General features: G+C 37.9%; 1 long non-coding RNA gene across 1 annotated transcript in view; it reads left to right on the top strand.

The window, feature by feature from the left end:
• LOC121169174 overlaps nucleotides 1-9,833 on the top strand; it is a 55,767-nt gene extending 45,934 nt beyond the window's left edge. Inside the window, exon 4 of the long non-coding RNA XR_005885822.1 lies at nucleotides 8,272-9,833. This is a non-coding gene — a long non-coding RNA (uncharacterized LOC121169174). The remainder of the gene's footprint in view (nucleotides 1-8,271) is intronic.
• The last annotated feature ends 3,445 nt before the right edge of the window (nucleotides 9,834-13,278 follow it).

Here is a 13,278-nt window from a genome sequence, read left to right as displayed (position 1 = left end):
TCTGCAATGAGCATGGGAATGCAGATATTGCTTTCATATGCTGATTTAATTCCCTTCAGATATATGCTCAGGGAGAACGGTTGGGTCACAGAATGATTCTATTTCTAAATTTTTGAGGAACCTCCACACTGTTCTACACAATGACTGTCCTAATTTGTATTCCCACCAACAGTGCATACAAGTTGCTTTTTTTTCCCAACATCTTTACTAGCACTTTTTTTTTTGTCTTTTTGACAATAGACATTCTAACTGAAGTGAGATGATAAAAGTGATGATTAGTGATGTTGAACACCTTTTCATGTATTTGCTAGTCATTTATATTTTCTTTAAGAATTGTCTATCCAGATTCTTTGCTACTTGCTTGTCTGAATTGGCTGTTATTTTGTTATTTTTGAGTTCTTTGTATGTTTTGGATATTAGTCTTTTGTCAGATGAATAGTTGGCAAATATTTATTCTATTCTGTTGGTTGTCTCTTCCCTTTGTTGCTTCTTTCCTTTGTTGTGCCTAAACTTTGTAGTTGCTCTAGGTATTGCAATATATATACCTGACTTAACAGTCTACTGGTACCGTTTTTCCTCTTAAAGTGAAACATAAACCTTACCTTCTTGAAAGCCAAGCAGGATATATTAATATCAAATAAGTTGGGATCTATGACAAAGATCAGAAAAAAATAAGGACATATTATTTACATGATATAATATGATGTGTATATGTGTACATACAATACATACATATGAAGCAAATATGGCAAAATGTTAATGTCACATCTATGTGTGATCATTGAACTCTTCTTTATACTTTTGTGCATTATTTAAAATATTTAAAAATTAAAAAGGCAAAGAACAAAAATATACTACCTTCCTCGATATATGTTTACCTCCTTTGTTTGTGACTTCTAAGATATTTTCTCCATATACATTTTAGAACCAACTCAGTCAATGTTGTATTTTTTTCTTCATTCACCAGCATGATTTAGTAAACTCAAAGGAAAAAGGAAAGTATATTGTATTTGTTTTTTTCTCTATCAGCTTTTTTTTGCTTCCAGATGTTCCCGGATGCCTCCTTTTATTGTTTATTTTCTTTTTTAAAACATATTTGTTTTAATTTTTTTCTTCCTTCTTTTACTTATTTATTTTTGATAAAGATTTATTTTTACTTGAAAGGGAGACTTACAGAGAGAAGGAGAGACCGAGAGTTTTTCCATTTGCTGGCTTATTCCCTAAATGGCCACAATGTCTAGAGCTGAGCTGCTCTGAAGCCAGGAGATTCTTCCGGGTCTCCCACGCGGGTGCAGGGTCCCAAGGCTTTGGACCATCCTCCACTGCTTTCCCAGGCCACAAGCAGAGAGTAGATGGAAAGTGAAGCAGCTGGAACTTCAACCGGCCTCCGATTCGGATGCCGGTGCTTATACAGTGAGGATTAGCTTGTTGAGCCATAGCACTGGTCCTCCCTTCTTTTAATATTAGTCTTATTCCATTATGTGGATATTCCCACCCTCTTTTTTTTTTTTTAAGATTTCTTTATTTTTACTGCAAAGCCAGATATACAGAGAGGAAGAGAGACAGAGAGGAAGATCTTCCATCTGATGATTCACTCCCCAAGTGAGCACAACGGCAGATGCTATGCCGATCTGGAGCCAGAAGCCAGGAACTTCTTCCAGGTATTCCACACGGGTGCAGGGTCCCAAGGCTTTGGGCCGTGCTCGACTGCTTTCCCAGGCCACAAGCAGGGAGCTGGATGGGAAGCAGGGCTGCCGGGAGTAGAACCGGTGCCCATATGGGATCCTGGCACATTCAAGGTAAAGACTTCAGCCACTAGGCCACCACGCCAGGCCCTGACTCTCTTTATCCATTCAACTATGAATAAGCACCTTAGTTGACTCTGTATCATTGTTGTTGAGGATTCTCACTTTGTGGCATGGCGTAAACCATTAAGTGGGATTCTGTGTGTCTCAGGAAACCTGTATCTTCTAGAGCTTCTGTCTGGTTCTGTTGTGGCATGCAAGCAGGAACACACCAGACATGTCTAAGGTTTATTAAGCAGTCTTTATTAACCAAGCTTGGTGATAATAGAGCCCACTAGAAATAGCAAATCACAAGTCCATATGGCAGTCCAACCAATCATAATCCATCCAAACATAATCCAACCATAATCCAACCAAACATAACCCCAAGAGGAACAAATGATCATTATTCTTAAGTCCATCCGTTAAGCTGAAGACCTATGTCCCAGCTTCCCCAACAATGTAAGTTATCCTAAGAGACATGCAACAAATAACCTGGACACACTGACAAAGCTGCAGACATTCACCTTTCCTTCGCTTCTGTGCCCACTTTCCATCACTGCTTGGCCTCACCTCTCCTGGAACTCTTGATAGTACACAAACCAGAAATAACATTGCTATATCCATTGTCCCATTTAAGCAGTACACAAGGACCATGCCCAGGGGATTACCTTTCCTGGGCCAGCTAAGAGTTGAGTCGATTTGTTTTAATGTTTTATTGGAAAGTCACATATACAAAGAAGAAGAGACAGAGAGGAAGATTTTCCATCCGATGATTCACTCCCCAAGCGGCTGCAATGGCTAGAGCTGAGCCAATCTGAAGCCAGGAGCCTGGAGCTTCTTCCTGGTCTCCCACGTGAATGCAGGGTCCCAAGGCTTTGAGCCATCCTCGACTGCTTTCCCAGGCCACAAGCAGGGAGCTGGATGGGAAGTGGGGCTGCTGGGATTAGAATTGACACCCATATGGTATTCTGGGCGTACAAGGCAAGGACTCTAGGTGCTAGGATACCACACAAGGCCCCTATTGTTAGTTTTCTTTTTAGAGATCTTTCTTTTAGGGAAGGCATGCTGGTGTGAATTCTCCATTTTCTTTGATCCGAGGATGTTTTGATTTCATCTTCATTTTAGCTGTACATAGGATTCTGGGTTGAGAGTCCTTTTCTTTCAGCACTTGGAAATTTTTATGCTACTTCCTTCTGATTTCTGTTGCTTCTGATGAGAAATTTGAAATGATGTAAGCAAAGGTGTTACTTTTGCCTTCAATTTTTAGAAATTTGATATGTTTTGGTATTAATTTCTTGGTCCTTATTTTTTGTCATGTTGATATTGACTTCTATTTATTATTTTTTTATTTTTTTCAATTTGGTTCGAGATACTTTACTGTTGAGAGAGGGTAGAAGTCCTAACTCTTCCCTAAGTCTCTTTGAATGTCACCCCATAATAGCGAAAGGGAAACTCATTGCTCACAAGTGGATGTCCCTGCTCCCCATGTGGTCTCTGTTGCCTCTGCAATGGGACCCTAATAATACCCACTGAGAATGAAAGTCCTAGATGGCTACTTGGCTTTCTTTGGTGCCATGTCAAGAAGGGCATGTAAAAGAGAGAGAGAGTGTGTGTGTGTGTGTGTCCTTCTCCACACAGTCTTTTCTAGCAAGATCGGATAAGACTGCATTTTTTCCCTTTTCTGCTTGTCATATTATCAGCTTTCCATTGATACAACAGAGTATCTGGGGCTGGGTAACATAAAGAAAAGGAATTTATTTAGTTTGCTGGTTTGGATACCAAAAGTCCGTGATTGGCAATCGTGGGTAAGGCCCTCGTGACAGATGACATCATGGAGGTAGTGTGTGAAGAGAGAGAAACATATGTTGAGACAAGAAGCCAGAGCACAGAAAGTGGCCATTCTTGCTCTTTTCAAAATAATTTTATCTTTTGGGAGCTCACTGGCATCCCCAGAGAAGATAATTATATTACTTTCTTCCAAGAGTAGCACCCCTAATGACCTAATTACCTTTGACTAAGCCCCATTTTTTTCCAACTCCACCACCTCTCAACGTTGTCACACTAGGGACCAAGCTACTAATGCATGAATCCTTGGGGACAGGCAAACCATGTTTAATTCATAACAGTTGGATTAATAGGGCAGTTATTGTATAAAAGTTTTCTCTCTGAGTAGGCTGCTTTTCCACCCCATCTTTGGCTAGGAAGAGCAGGACTGTGTGCTGTTTTCTTTGTGCCCTTTGGTATTTCTGGGTTGCTAGCTTCTCTAGTGCTTCATCTGAAACACTAGAAACCAAGAAGAAAACCCCTGGAACTCAACACTGTGTTGTTCTTTTGGTTTCAAGAATCCTAGCTTATTTCCACCTTTGAAAAATCTCTTTTATCTTTGTTTTGTATCCTCATATACCACCATGGATTTTTAGTTGTATTCCATGGGAGGAATATGAATAAAATATACCCTCTGTATTGCTGGAGTTTAAAATTCAGTCCTGATAGTTTTTTACCTTTGTCATGTTTACCATCTGCTGTGCTCTGGCCCTCAGATGCTTAATCTTCACACCACAAATGTATCCTCCAGGAGAGGGCATGCATCTTGTCAGTTACTCTGCTCTTTCTAGTTGTAGTAGAGGAAATAGCAGATGCAAAGGTTCAAGAAATAGGAAGAACTGTCTACTAAAAATAGTTCAAGTTGGTAATAGCCATGGTATAAGTGTAGTATAAGGGCTGGGTTCACCTTGTGTGTTTTATTGAGTCTTTGTGTTACATCAGCATGACTCTGAAAATTATTTATTTACAATGTGAGAATAACTTGGTGGAGATCAAGAGATCGAGTGTCAGAATCTAAGTGGAAGAACACTGACTAGTGGAGAGGTAGTGCTAAGTTAGGACATATTCAAATTTGGCTGCTAATTCATTGTATGTTTAATGATGAGGGGGATTCAGTTTGAGTGAATGAGAGGCACTGGGGCCTTTGATAGAGGCGGACAGTGGAGTTCCAGTCACTATTTTGCTAGAAGCAGAGCCTAATTTTTAAGGTTCCCTTTATTATTCTAGACCTTTAGGATTATTTGTGATTTAACACTGCCTGTCTCATTTCAAATTTCAGTGCTAAGCTAAACCTTGATGGTTTGTACTGAAAATCCTCATGATCAAAGTTAGAAATTCATCAGCTTCCTGCCTGTCATTATAATCTGCTTTTGACCAAGCCTCTGAGAACCCTTTTGAACACAATTTCAAGTATTCATACCAGGGATCTAGGTGATGAATTTTTATCCTCTGTGAATATTTCCTTTCAGTCTTAGAATGTAGTAATATACTTAAAAGTTAACTTAGTCAACATTCAGGCATTGTCCCAAAGAAGCTTTCACTTGGTTAGTGTAGATTCTGACTATACAAATCTTGTAGTGTGTCAGAGTATACAAACTTTGAATTTAGATTTGTAGTCCTCCTGTGGTTTGACTTTCGATGGTTTTAATTGCATGAAAATATTAAATGGAAAAACCAGAAATGAAGAATTTGTAAGTCTAAAATTTTGTGACATTCTGAGTAGTTGATGAAATCTCATACCATCCCTCTCTGTCCCTCCTGGGATGTGAGTCATCCCTTTACCCAACATATCCATGCTGTATATACTGCCCAGCCACTAGTCACATTGTAGCTGTAACGGTTATTAGATTAACTGTCTCTGTGTTGCAGTTCATGCAGTCTTTGTATGATATCTACATCACAGTGCCTCCTGTATCATTCACTTGACTCCATTTCATCATGCTGGCATTTGTACCATATCATATCACAGGAAGAAGGATGAATAGAGCACATCATTTTAAGAGAAACTGTATTCACATAACTTTTATTACAGAATATTGTAACTGACCTGTATTGTTATTATTCTTAATATTTTATTGTGCCTCATTTATTTATTAAACCTTAACACAGTTTGTGTATATATAGGAAAAAACATGGTATTCAGAGAGTCTAGTATTTGTGGTTTCAGGCATGGGGTCTTAGAAAATATCCTTCGTGGATAGTGGAGAAAATCTATAGTAATGTTAACTTATTCAAGAGGAGATGTACCCTCTGCTTGATATTCTACTTAAAGCTGATGATGAATGGCATCCCAAGAAACTAAAGTAGAAATTCTCTCTCATCATGTAATAGCGAATTTTATATGAAAATAAAAAGTGCCTTTTCTGAAACAGACGTAATTTATGTGAAGCTCTTTTCTCAGCAACACTGGATGAGCTTTCTTTTGAGTACTAGACATCACAGAGAAAGGACCTGGAATCATATAAATCATTCAAGATTTCTGAGGATGCTTTTGCTTTCATCGATGGTGAGGATTCTGTGCTATGTGATTATTATTTCCTTGGTCAGTGCTACAGTTTGATTGTATCCACCAAAGTTCAAACTGCAATGCAGCAATGCAGGGTAGAGAGCTCTACCCTCATGAGTGGATTAATGCCATTGTTGCAGGAATCAGTTCATTATTGTGGGAGTGAGTTCCTTACAAAAGGATGAGTTCAACCCCCTCCTCTTTCTCTCTTGCCCTCTTTTGTCCTTCTGCCACGTCAAGAAGACTCTCACCTGATATAATCCCTGATCTCAAACTTCTCGGTCTCCAGAACTATGATAAATGAATTTCTGTTCGTTACTAGTTAGTTACCCAGTATGTGGTATTCTGGTATAGCAGCACAAAATGGGCTAAGATACTCAGCATTTACAACCACTAGCATTTCCTTAGCCAGCAGTTATATGTTATATTTTTTGGGTTGAACAGAATATTTTGAAGAAAATCATACAACTCAGGTTCTGAAACAGGCTTGTGTGACCTGAGGGCTGCAGTATGTCTTTGAGAGAGCATTTAGAGACATAGAAAGCTATGAAGCTTGTGACAACATTTGGAGCATTCAATATGGACCAGTACAATATGATGACAGGTATATATTGATAAGAATATATCAAACAAGTTAGGTTGCAGTTGTCAATAGACTTAAGATACTGGATCTTGCTGTTCAAGGGAATGAGTAAAGTGTCATCCATCAATCCATCTATCCATTTCTATCAGGTTTCACTAAATGACTTCTTGCTATAGTGACAGTCACTATACCAGGCTATGGCAACCAAGTATAAGACATTGGTTAGTCTCTGCCCTTTGACTGATAACTACAGTCATTGTTGCTGACATCCCAACCCGCCTTTCTCAGTCCAGACAATTACCTGCAGTATAGAATGACTTAAGGAGAAGACTTAAGCAGAAAACATTTTTTCCTAGTCTGTCTATTCATGGATGGCTAATTTTTTCATGGTGAGCCTAGATGCTTTACCAGTGATTCTCTGGGACCAGCACCATAGTGTAGTAGGTTAAGCCACCTCTTGCAATGACTACATCCTGTATGAACACTGGTTTAACTCCCAGCTGCTTCCCTTTCCATCTAGCTCCCGGCTAATGCACCTGGGAAAGCCACAGAAGCTGGCCAGAGTGCTTGAGCTCTGCCACCCACATGGGAGACTCACAGAGTTTTTGGTCTCTTTCTTTGACCTGGCTCAGCCCTGGCCATTGTGGCCATTTAGGGAGTGAATCAGCAGATGAAAGATCTTGCCTCTCCATCTGTCTTTATAACATTCACCTTCAAGTAAATAAATAAATGACTTTAAAGAAAATCAAGAAACCTCTACTATGGCAACAAACAACAGAACTATTTATGCAGTTCGCTTTCAGTAGGAAAGTAGTCATGTTATTCAGTGGCTCACATTGGACAAATCACTAGCCTTTTGTGACTAGATCCCCATTCTGTAGGATGTATTTTCACTCTTATGATAGTGTTCTTTGATGCCAAAAAAAAAAAGTGTTGGCTTGTTAACATTCAAGTCATCTGTTTTCTTTGTTTAGTTGTGTATGCTTTTGGTGTCATATCCTAGAAATCACCACTAAATCCAATGTTCCGGGCCTTTGCTCTCTTTTCTTCTAAGAACTTAGTGTTTGTGCTTTTGATCCATTTTTGTTTTTATGCATGACATGGTAAGGGTCCAACTGCATTCTTTTGCACATGGACATCCAGTTTTCCAAGCACTGTTGGGTGGTATCATTCACCATTGAAATTGCTTTTATTTATTTGTTTATTGACTTTGTGTTATATTCCTTTGGTCTACATATGTTTTTATGATAGAACCACATTGTTTTTATTTTGGAGGCTTTCTAATGAGGTTTGAAATCAGGAAATGTGACTCTTCCAATTTTGTACTTCAAATTGTGCTGGCTATTCCCTTGAGATTCCATATAAATTTTAGGATGAATTGTTTTATGCAAAAAAAAGTCATATTTGGGAAAAGAACATGTTTTTTATCAAGAGATATCCCTTCCCCCCATGAAGCCAGCTTGAAATAAACTACTTCCTCTGACCCACACTCATCTCTGATGAATTGGTTATCCAGATAGTGAGCAGCATGGGCCTGATTATTTGTCCAATTCTCTTCTTCCCTCCATCAGTTCATCTGGCACATTTCTGAAATTCCAAGTGCAACCTGCGACCCGATGCCTTACATCAAGTACTTCTAAGAGATTGTGTCAAGATTTGAGAGCAAAAAGGTAGAACTTCATTAGAAATGCTCTGAGAAATAGTCTAACAAGACTTTCTGCCAGTTTACCTTCCTGACTAATGAAAATCACCTACAACAAGCAATAACTCATCAAACTCATCAACTACCACTACTAAACATCAAGGGGAACCTAATACTGCCAACTGAGATAACTGTGCAGATCCATCTGGAAAGCATCATTGGTGTCTGAGTTCACTCAAAACTGTCCTGCTCAGGCAGACTTCACCTTGAGTGCTAATATCCAAAGTTTGTGATCCGTGTCACTGGAAGGCAACGGATTCTATCTTGTACGGACTGCTTTTTAAGAGCTGAGACTGGGCTTAGCATTCAAGGAAGAAGAAAGAACTGGCCTTGAAGAAATGTCTCTGAGGCATGTGGAATAGACCTCCATTTGTATAGCTAAACTAAATCTGTTGACATTAATAGAATTCTACTCAATTGCTTCTCTTCACATCTATTTAATGCTAGTAGGTTTATTTACCATTTAATGTACTGAACTCTCACAAGCTTATTTAATTAGAGCATTATTATTTGTTTATAAGGCATTCTTCCCTTACTATTACATATTTTATTAGACACAGAGGCTCCAAGTGGCACTCCTGTCCCCATTGTCAAATTTACTTTTTCAAGTTTAAAGTCTGAAGTAAGCTAGCTCTGTTACAAGAACTAACTGTGCTTTTAATGACATTTCGTGCTGTTCTTTCTTGTTGACTGATTGTGCCGCCTTGCAACAAAAATGTCTTTAGATAAGTGGTGTTGCCCTGATTGTAAAGAGCCATCTCTCCCTACTCTAGCTTTAGGACATTGGTTACAACAGACTAGGCTTGTTCAAAATGATTATTCCGAAGGTGACCTAGATCGAATGTTTAGAGCTAGCTTTTGCCCTCAATGTCACCATGCAATTGTAGGCCTTACTCAGCCTCCTTTTCCAATTGAGTGGGCGCCCTCAAACTTTACCAGGTGGACCCAAGAGAAGGCCTTCCATCCCATTCACCAGGGCCCTCCACTAGTTAGAAAACCTATTTATCAGTCCAAACTGGTTACATTTAATGCACCATTACATTTCATTTTGTCCAGGACCAGTAAGGTCCTAGACCAGAGGCTTGGTGGTTACATTGAAATGGCAGCTGAAAGACAAATAACTTTGACCACTTCTTCAACTCGTTTACTGGATGATTCTACACCTGAGGGTTCTCCTACAGTGGATGCAGACCTAGTATCCTTACCTGATGATTTTATTCCTGAAGAGCTTTTTACGGAGAACTCAGACACTTTTAACTAACCCCACTCTGCTAAACATCTAGTTCTAGCTCAGTCCGTTGCCCCTTTCTACATTCCTAAGTCTGTTACACTTGCAATTACTGCGATGAAAAATGTAATCCAGGTATAGTTTCTAAATCTAGACTTTAAAAGTATTATTTAGGACTAACAAGTAATTCTAACACCATGAAGTACAGGAGACAATACTCTTGTCAACCACTATAGTTTGTACTTGGGCCTTTTCAAACTGTTTTAAGTACAAATAGGTTTTTCTGTGTTGTTTCAGAGTTTAAGGTGTGACTTGTGTACACTGCCTTAACAAAATTTTGCTTAAATTTATATAAAATATAATTGGGCACAGTTCATCATAATTCCTGTTTACATCTTGCATTCCTGAAGATTATTACCTTGTTGCTAATTGTAACACTGTACAACTGGGGAATTTAAATCTACTAAAAACCTCAGTAAAATGAAATGACCTAAAATTAGTACATTACATATAATACAGTTTTCTGCTTATCTGAAATATTACCTCAACATTTCCTATTTTCAAACAAAAAGCCAACAAGAAGTGGATACTGTGGCACTATGAGTTACTATTTGTGATGTCTGCATTCAGTATCAAAATGCTGGTTCAAATTTCTGCTGTCCCACTTTATCTCTTTATTAAAGTGCCTGACAAATAGAAAAGGATAGCTCAATTAGTTGCATCTCTGCCACCAACATGGGACACATGGATAGAGTTCCCGGCCCTCAGGCTTCAGCCTGGCCTAGCCCTGGCTGTTAGAGCAGTTTGGAGAATGAACCAATGACTGGAAGATCCATCCTTCCTTCTGCCCCTCGTTCCCTTCCCCTCTGTGTCATTCTGACTTTAAAAGAAATATTGTGTAAAAGTTACCAAAACATAGCGTAGAATAACATTTGTGAAAAAAAAAAGAAAAAGTGATTTGAACATGAGTGAATAAAAAAATAAAAACAGTGTGACATATTTCTGAATCTTACAGATATACAAAGGTTTGTGTTGATTTAGATTACTTTTAATATAAAAAGATAAAAATACTTCACCATTTTTGTCTTTAATATTGAAAAGACAGATTTACAGAAAGAAAGATCTTCCATCCCCTAGTTCAGTCCCCAAATGACTGCAATGGTCAGAGTTGAGTCAATTGGAAGCCAGAAACAAGGGCTTCTTCCAGGTCTCCCACAGGAGTACAGGGTCCCAAGGCTTTGGGCCATTCTCCACTGCTTTCCCAGGCCACAAGCAGGGAGATGGATGGGAAGTGGAGTAGCCAGGACAGGAACCAGCACCTATATGGGATCCTGGCATTTGGAGGTGGAGGATTAGCCAACTGAGACATTGTGCCGGGCCTTCCCCATTTCTATCTTAGTGTATTTCCTTTGCATGATTAAATTGTTTAGACATAGGTATTATTTTTCAGAAAGTTCTCTAGAATTTTGGTTTGAGCCTGTAGGAGACATTTCTTATAATCAATCTTTTTAAAATTTTTTTTCCATTTTTTTTAAAAAGTGTACCATTATATAGTTTTGTAGGTGTAGGGATTCCTCTCTTCCTTCCTTTTCTTCCCTCCCAGTTTTTTCCTCCTGCCATAATATATCTTGTTAAAATAACTGATTTGATTTATATGAAGTGAACAAATTTCCCATGTCTCAGAATCCAGATTTGGGAACACAGTGATACCTCGCATCTTTCCCTCCCTCCTGCCCGTGTTCCTCACCCCCTTCTCCCCTTCCTGATTTCTTTTTTTGTAGCAAATACTAATACTTTTTCTCTTAGAGCACTATGCTATGTAATAACACTTGTAATTGCTTATATTTTTTACTGTATCTTACGTTTTAAAGCTTTCTTCATCTTTGTTAATGTTATTCTTGGCTAATAAAATAAATATGATTATCAAAAATCATTGGGATTTTCACATGCATTTTATTGAATCTCTAGATAGCTTTGGTAGTACTGATATATTCCATTTCATGAGCAATGTCTGTGTCTTTTCACAATTGTTTTCTATTTTTCAGGTATACAGTTGTTTTTTATCTTTTCTTAGAGTTATTCAGAAACATTTTATTGTTTCTAATATTATTACAAATGTTTTATTCATTTCCTTTTCAGTTCATTCATTGTTAGTGTCTAGAAATCCAAATTACTTTTGTGTGTTTATTTTGTATACAGCAAATTTACCTGTTACTAGTACTGGCAGTTCTGTCATGGAACTGTTGGGATTTTCTATGTAATAAGATCATGTTAGCTGCAAAAAAGAGACACCTTTACTTCTTCCTTTTAAAATATGGATCCCTTTAATGTATTTTTGTTGCCTAATTTCTCTGGCTAGATTCCAAATAAATGTTAAATAGAAGTGGTGAAAGTTGGCATCCTTGTCTTGTTGCTGATCTTATAGGAATGCTTTCAGTCTTTCACCATTCAGTGTGCTAGCTGTGCATTTGGCATTGGTGTGATATATTTCTTGTGAGTGATTAACCATTATATATAATATGTGTGTGTGTTAAAAACCATGATTTACACTAGGGTTCCATCTTTGCAGTGAATATTCCATGGCTTTTCATAAATACATGACATGTGTCCACTATTACAGTATCATACAGAATAGCTTCGCTGCCCTAAAATCCCTGTGCCTTGCCTATTCATCCTACTTCTATTCCTGGAGCCCCTTACAAACACTAAGTTTTATTTTGCTCTGTATCTTTGCCTTTTATTGGGTGTCATATATACTAGCGTTACAAAAGTTTTGTGCATAAATGTAATTCAAAAATAAATTTCTTTTGGTACAAAAGTGTTTGAAATCCATGCACAGCTTGTTCGTAATATGCATTTCTGATTAATTATTTTAAATCTTTTTACACCAAAGTAAGCTTATATTCTATTTTTAATGATTATTTTAAAGAACCTACATGGAATTCTACAATGGATAGATTTTTATACACTTACTTGCTTTACTTAATAGTCATTTCAGTCTCCTTCTATCACTTCGTACCTCGATGGTCTATTTCTTTTTGTTGCTGAATGATATTCCATTGTCTCAATGTACCAGTTTACCTATTCACCTACTGAAAGATATCTTGGTTGCTTCCACGTTTTGACAATTGTGAATAAGTTACAAATGTATGCAGGTTCTCCTGATTCCTGTAAGTTTTGTCACAGGAATCAGGAACCTGATTGCTGAATCATGATAAAAAGTGTGTCTAATTTTGTAAGAAGCTGTAAAAATATCTTTCAATGCAACAGTAATCAATTTTGCATTCCCACCAGCTAATAAAGAGTTCCTGTTGCTCTTTATCCTAGCCAACTTTAGTGTTTCAGTGTTCTGAATTTCAGCTTTCCTAAGAGCTTTGGAGTGACATCCTATTGTTTTGATTGCAATTCCATAATGACATGATATTGTGTATCTTTTCATATGTTTATTTACCATCATATATATCTTGGATGAGCAATTTAGATCTTTACTTCTATTTAAAACTTTTAAAAATTGTTTAATTTGTCGGAAAGCCAGAGACAAGACAGACACGCAGACATGGAGCAATTTCCCATCAATTATTCACTCTTCAAATGCCTATAAAAACCAGGGCTGTGCCTGGCTGAACCCAGGAACCTACAACTCAATCT

Source organism: Ochotona curzoniae, unplaced genomic scaffold (genome assembly GCF_017591425.1).
Source record: "Ochotona curzoniae isolate NIBS_2020 unplaced genomic scaffold, NIBS_Ocur_1.0 scaffold_1852, whole genome shotgun sequence".
Taxonomy (NCBI): Eukaryota; Metazoa; Chordata; class Mammalia; order Lagomorpha; family Ochotonidae; genus Ochotona; species Ochotona curzoniae.
The sequence above is the reverse complement of the archived record's forward strand: the minus strand, read 5'-3'. Positions and strand labels throughout refer to the sequence as shown.